This window comes from Bidens hawaiensis, unplaced genomic scaffold (assembly GCF_021521415.1).
Source record: "Bidens hawaiensis isolate Kalapana, Puna unplaced genomic scaffold, B.hawaiensis_p1.1 tig00021170_1, whole genome shotgun sequence".
Taxonomy (NCBI): domain Eukaryota; kingdom Viridiplantae; phylum Streptophyta; class Magnoliopsida; order Asterales; family Asteraceae; genus Bidens; species Bidens hawaiensis.
In genome coordinates, this window is record NW_027493269.1 from 357,310 (window position 1) to 364,185 (window position 6,876).

Here is a 6,876-nt window from a genome sequence, read left to right on the forward strand (position 1 = left end):
TCTTCAGCTGCAGATGCTCATGTAGAAACAGGATGCAGAATAATCACATAGTATATATTTAATATAGTGCAATCATAAGTAGCTAAAACCATAATAATTTGAAGTTATTACAACCATTTAGTCGGTACTCACAACAAAATTAATATAGTACAAACATAAATTTAATTTAGATCGAAAGAAGTCAATGAAGAACGATGTTAGCTTCAAACAAAATGCAGAAGCATAAAAATGTTTCACAGGAACCTTTAAACCTACTTATTTACCTTGGACCAGATAGAACAGAAGCCAACAATGGTGTTAAATCTTTTGCCAGGTTGTTGTTTCTTTGTAGTCTTGGACCTGTGAAGTTATAATCCAGGTTTATTTCAATGTCCATTCTTCCTTGTAACACCTTAACCACCGATGACATTGAAGGCCTTCGGGTATAATCCGTCTGTAAACACCATGAAGCAATCTTCATTGTCTCCAAAACTTCTGTACCATTCATTTGCGTATCTTCACTATTCATGTCAATCATATCTAGCAATGTTTCTTGCTCCCAACATTTCTGAAAAACATGAAGTAAGTGCCAGCTTTCTTCTGGCTGAGATCGGTCAAAGTTCTTTCTTCTACACAATATCTCTAATAGAATGATTCCAAATCTGTACACATCCACCTTTTCTGTAATAATCGAGCTCAACCATTTTGGAGCTAGATACCCTGGGGTTCCTCTCATCGTAGTCATCACTTGGCTTTGATCTCTATCCATGAGCTTAGCCAGCCCAAAATCAGATACTTTGGCATTGAAATCATGTTCTAGGAGTATGTTTTGAGGTTTAATATCAAGGTGGATAATTTTATGCCTACAATCTTCATGGAGATATGCTAAACCTTTGGCTATATCAAGAATGATTTTCTTCCTCCATTTCCATTCAAGTATGCGTTCTGAATTTCCATGATAGATCCACCTATCTAATGATCCGTTACTCATGAAATCATACACTAGAAATCTTTTTGATTTCCATGTACAAAATCCTCTAAGTCTGACTAGATTCACATGATGAATGCTGCCAATGGATTGGACCTCTGCTAAGAATGATTTCTTAATATGTGAAAGGCCTTCGAGGCATTTTACTGCAATCTTGGAGCCATCTTTGAGACTCCCTTCAAAAACCGATCCAAATCCTCCTTCACCAAGCTTTTTACTAAAATTCTCGGTGGCGATAAACTCTTCATAAGAAAACCGAGTTGGCATTCCGGGCATTTGATCCAGATCCTCTTCCTCTACACACTCTTTTGCTAATCTCCTCTTATTCTTAATCCGAATAAAACCCAACACACCACAACTAACCACAACAAAGAAAACCACAAATGCTAAACCAACAGTTAACCCGGTTGACCGATTGTTAGGCTCAGCAGGAAGCACAAAAGAAGGTAGCCCTTCTGTAATCAGGTTTTCAGTCAACAATTCATTCTCTGTGTCGGTAAAGCTCCAACTTAAAATTTTGTGACTTTGAGTTAATTGCCCTGTAGCAGCAGTAAAGCCCACATACATTTCATCTTCAAAAACATCAGAAAGATTTAGCCCGACCTCGCAAAGGATACACGAGGTGGGCTTTTTTGTACCCACAGGAGCCATAGTCATATCAATCTTAAAATCCTTATACTTGATCCAAACTTGATAATTTCTACCATCGTGTTGTAACACCCCCACCATCATCTGGATAATACACAGGTTTACTTGAAATGACAGATGTTAAGGAATTCACATCGATCCCAATATGATTATCATTAATATCTTGAAACTCTTCGTTCCTAAACACATCAAACTCAACACCAAACACATGATTGCTTGAGTTAGCATCAGTCATTCTGTTAAACAGACCAAGATATTGAGCTGAGTTTGTGTTATTAATCCCAGTGACGGGTGTAAATAGAAACACAAACCCATGCCCAGGAAGAACGTTTTCTGTGGGTACCATGGCGAAGATGAAGGAGGTGGAGAACGAGAGGAGCGATGGGGCATTTCTCATGGGGATCTTGTATGGGTAAAGAGCTCGCCCAATTTGACCAGGAGTAGAATTAGTGAGGGTGAGGATGTTTGATTGGATGGTGGCGGTGCCATGGAGTGATAAGGAGGTGGAGTCGAAGGAGTTGAAGACAAAATCCATGGCGGAAGACGGTGGTGAATGGAGCAGGAAGGAGAAGAGGAGAAGGAGAAGATAAAGAAATGTGTGTTCGTTGTTCATGATCATGGCAGAAGCGGAAACAGACACACATGCAATGAAAATGGTGGACCAGTAAACGAAAGGTTGTAGTGGAGAGTATTAAGTGTGTCATAATTTGACAATTTCTTTTTAGATTTTTTTTGGTTTGACCAACTTAGTTAACTTGTTATTGTCCCCACTTTATGATCGTATGGATTGGCTCAGTCGTTATTTTAACGGAAAACTAATAAAAGACCAGCTATATGGGGTAATTAACCCAATAGCATAAGGGCATAATTAAAGGCGACCCTACACATCGATCTCTTTCCAAAGTTGAGATTCGCGATCTCCTACGAGGATTAAAATACTAAACTGTAAGAGTAATAAGAACTGAAAGATAATTTGATTTTTAAAGTTTTGCTAAAGAGATTACAAAAATTAAATATGCAGCTAGTTGTTCCAAAAGCTAAGGAGGTGATCTCCATGCATGGGCTCAATATTAGTCCACAAATACTGTGGGCTTCGGTCATTGGTCCGTATCATATTTTACCTATTTTCGTTCACGTAGCAATTTGATTTTTAACATGTCATGATTAGTATATATATATTTTTTTATTGAATGCAACATGTTGATAAACATGAATAAGATAATTGTTGTTTTTTAATGATAAGTCATGTATGGGTAGTAATTATCCCAAAAAAATACAGACTATATGGTGACGGAATATGAGATAGAAAAATCTGCTAGTTACTCTAATTAATCATATAACATTTGTTGTTTCAGTAACCGAAAACTTATTTTGAACCATCTATAGATTAATGGCTAAACACTATGAATCAAGAAATGGAAGCCTTAAATAGAAATAAAACTTAGATCAAGTTATCTTTCTATAGGAAAACAATAGGATGTAAATGAATCTATATAATAAAATACAAGTAAAATGGGGAAATTAAGAGATACAAGGAGAGACTCATTGCTTTTGTTCAAAACAACTGAATGCTTTCCAATTTCGTGAGTTAGACATAACCAACGGAACTTTATCTTACATTCTTTTGAAACAGGTTAGAAAACTAATCAAACATATAGGGGCACCCTTACTAAGTATTAAGCCGTGAATAGACATATATAATAAAAGTTACTCTTAACCTATATCATTAGTCCCCTAACTAAATATAAATACATACTCGAATATAAATTCATGATTGTTTGATCTCCTGATATGAAAAAAAACATCTTAATGAACTTGGTCTTCTGAACTGGTGATTGAAAAAGGGACTCAAACCAGCCAATCCAAAGATTCTTCCAGCCACTTTGGATTGTATGAAAGAACCACCACTTGTTTAAGGCGTGCTGTAGAAACTAGAAAATGACGAAGCCACCTATCTATGATTCTTTTTGTTACCTAGTTTAACAAATTGTATATATTGATCAAGTAAACAAATTGACCTGTTATATACTTTTTATAGACCCAAATGGATCATAAGAAATTTCCTTTATCCAAATGAACCTATTTCTTTGTTGGCTGCAGCGAGATTCAGTATTCTACCCTGCTGGACCAAATAGTCTTGGTTGGCTGAGCAAACAACTCGAGATTGAATGGTAAAAACACACCATCGATTTGAACAAGGAAGTTAACAAAAAGGTAAAAAAGGGACATGTTCTACTATAGAAGCCAATGCCACATGTGGTTCCTTTTTTCCTCCGAAGAGGATGGATTTAATGCTTGAGTCGCTTGATACACAAAGAGCTAATCATTACTGGTGAAGGAGAATGCAGGAAAGTGACATAGTATAAGCAGCTAAAACCATAATTATTTGAATACATTACAAACATTTTAATATATGCTCACAACAAAAATAATATATTACAAGCGTTAAATCAATTTTATTTTGTATAAAGTCGAAGAAGACCAATTCGTCTAGAAACAAAATACAGAAGAATAGAAATGATCCACTCACCTTGGCCCAGATAGAAGGTAGCAATGGTGTTAACTCTTTCTCTTGACTATTGTTTTTTTGCAGTCCTGGATCTGTGAAGTTATAATCCAAGTTCGATTCAACATTCATTCCTCCTTCCAACACCTTAACCACCGACGACATTGATGGCCTTCTCTTAAAGTTTGTTTGTAAACACCATGAAGCCACTTTCATCATCTCCACTACTTCTGTATTGTGTTCCTGCATATCTTCACTGTGCTCGTCAACCATATCTAACAATGTTCCTTGTTCCCAGCATTCCTGAAAGACAGAGAGCAAGTACCAGCTTTCTTCTTCTGGTTGAGACCTATCAAAAATTTTCCTACCACATAAGATCTCTAGGAGAACGATCCCAAAGCTATAAACATCCATCTTTTCAGTGATAATTGAGGTCCGCCACTCAGGAGCGATATAGCCAGGTGTGCCTTTAATGGTACTCATCACTTCAGTTTGACTTTTGCCAATAAGCGTAGATAACCCAAAATCGGATACCTTGGCATTGAACTCGTTGTCTAGGAGTATGTTTTGAGGTTTGATATCAAGATGCACAATTTTTTGCCTACAATCTTCGTGGAGATATGCTAAACCTTTGGCTATATCAAGAATGATTTTCTTTCTACATTCCCATTCAAGTATTTGTTCCCGGACTCCATGATAAATCCACCTATCTAATGACCCGTTACTCATGAAATCATACACGAGAAATCTTTGTGACTTCCATGTACAGAATCCTCTAAGTCTAACCAGGTTCACATGGTGAATGCTGCCAATAGATTGAACCTCGGCTAGGAATGATTTTTAATATGTGAAAGGCCTTCAAGACATTTTACTGCAATCTTGGTGCCATCTCCTAGAGTGCCTTCGAAAACCGATCCAAATCCTCCTTGGCCTAGCTTTTTACTGAAACTCTCTGTTGTGATTCTCAATTCTTCATAAGAAAACCGAGTCGGCATTCCTGGAACTAGATCGAAATACTCTTCCTCCATTTCAGCATCTCTTTGTCGTTTGTGGATTACGTACGTGATACAACCTATGACCATAACAAGCAAAAGCACAAAACTTCCAATCGTAGAGACTACAACTCTTGCAACTTGAGGAGACGGATGACCCGTAGAACCTGAAACTGTTGCACCTTTAGGAGACAAAGGAGGTGATGTTACATTCTGAACTTTTATGAAAGCTGAAACATAAGAAAAATGAGCGGAAAACTCAGCTGAAACATGAGCTAAAAACTCAGCTGAAACATTAAGTGGAACAAAAGTATTCATTGTAAATATCTCTGAAGGTAAAAAGCAATCTCCATTTGGAGAACTTAAATGATGCTGGAAAAAAACTGCTTTGCATGAACAATTGTTTAGACACGCTTGTTTGCATGTCTCCATATTCACGCCTTCCATGTCTGCAATAGAGTTTAAGTACTTGATGTTCTTGAGTTTGATAAGATGTTGTTGTTTTGTAGAATTACACGAGAGAGGAGTGATTTCAGAGCATCCAAGGTTGGGTCGGCGATCATGTACTGGTATAAAGTATTCTTTTAGGGGACAACTACATTGTTGATCAACTGAGCAGATGGAATTTCTTCCACAAGTCAAAGGATAACCACACTCTCCTTCATCAAAGTCCGTAAGAAGATCAGCTACCACTACCCACTGTTCTAACTGCCATTCAAACACTTTCAGATGACCATCTGGCATCAACTTCATATACTGAGTTGACGATATTTGAGGTATGTCAATATCAACGACAGAAACAAATGGCTCAGAAGAATACATGAATAATGACAAACTCCCATTCAAGAAACTAATGTATCTTCTTCCTTTATTTGTGTCATTTCCATGTAGATTGACAAACCTACTGAAATAGGCTTGAGGTGGGTTTGATTCAACATATGCGACAAAACCTCTATCCGTGACTTGTACATAATACGTAACTTTATCCCTCGTATAATTTTTTGAAGAAACAATAATAGTTTTCAGTTTTGACCTGTAATCAGCTTTTGGCCAGGTAACCAACAGTCTGCTGGGTAATCAAAAGATTGCCAAACTACCGAGTTTTGGTGATCGAACAACACCAGATTTCCGGTATCAGTTAGGTTCATGCCAACAACAGATTTTCCTGCAGTGTTGGTGGTCCATATTATGAGTCCGTCTCCATCCTTTAGCTCCAAGTCTCCTCCCGCTGTGAAATTCAGTTTCACATCTCTCCAGATCGGAGAGTGATGGTTGGCTGACCAAACGACCTCATGGTCCATGAAGAATATGCCAAAGATGTAAGAGGTACTGTACCTTTCACTGTAGAAGCCACACATGAATTGAACATCATTAGTTTTTCTAAGAAGCACTGGTATGGGTGAGTAGTTGTCGGAGTAACTGGCGCTCCATGTAGTGGAAAGATTTGCTGTGGGATACAATTGAGCAGTGGTTGAGTAACAAGAAAACATGAGAACTAGAAAAAAGGCAAAGAAGAAACCGTAAATCATCATGACTGATGAACACCGAAGACCTATGTAGAATCCAGGGTTCAAATGATTTAATCTGTTATTAGTCCTCAATGAGTCAAGTTAATACTATAGTTGACTCTCTACAGCTACCGTGTTGGACCATTTCAACCACACCAGTTGGAGGCTTGGAAAGTTTCGTTAATATTTCGTTGGTTTATTATAGAATAGATAAACTATGTTAGAAAGTTCTGTTAGTGTAGTTAGGGTGCAATG

The 6,876-nt window shown here is 37.4% G+C and overlaps 2 pseudogenes; both read right to left on the reverse strand.

Moving 5' to 3' along the window:
* Positions 1–259: 259 nt before the first annotated feature.
* Positions 260–2,234, reverse strand: LOC143562800 (L-type lectin-domain containing receptor kinase VII.1 pseudogene; annotated as a pseudogene).
* A 1,229-nt stretch (positions 2,235–3,463) lies between these two features.
* Positions 3,464–6,348, reverse strand: LOC143562805 (G-type lectin S-receptor-like serine/threonine-protein kinase SD2-5; annotated as a pseudogene).
* Positions 6,349–6,876: the final 528 nt, after the last annotated feature.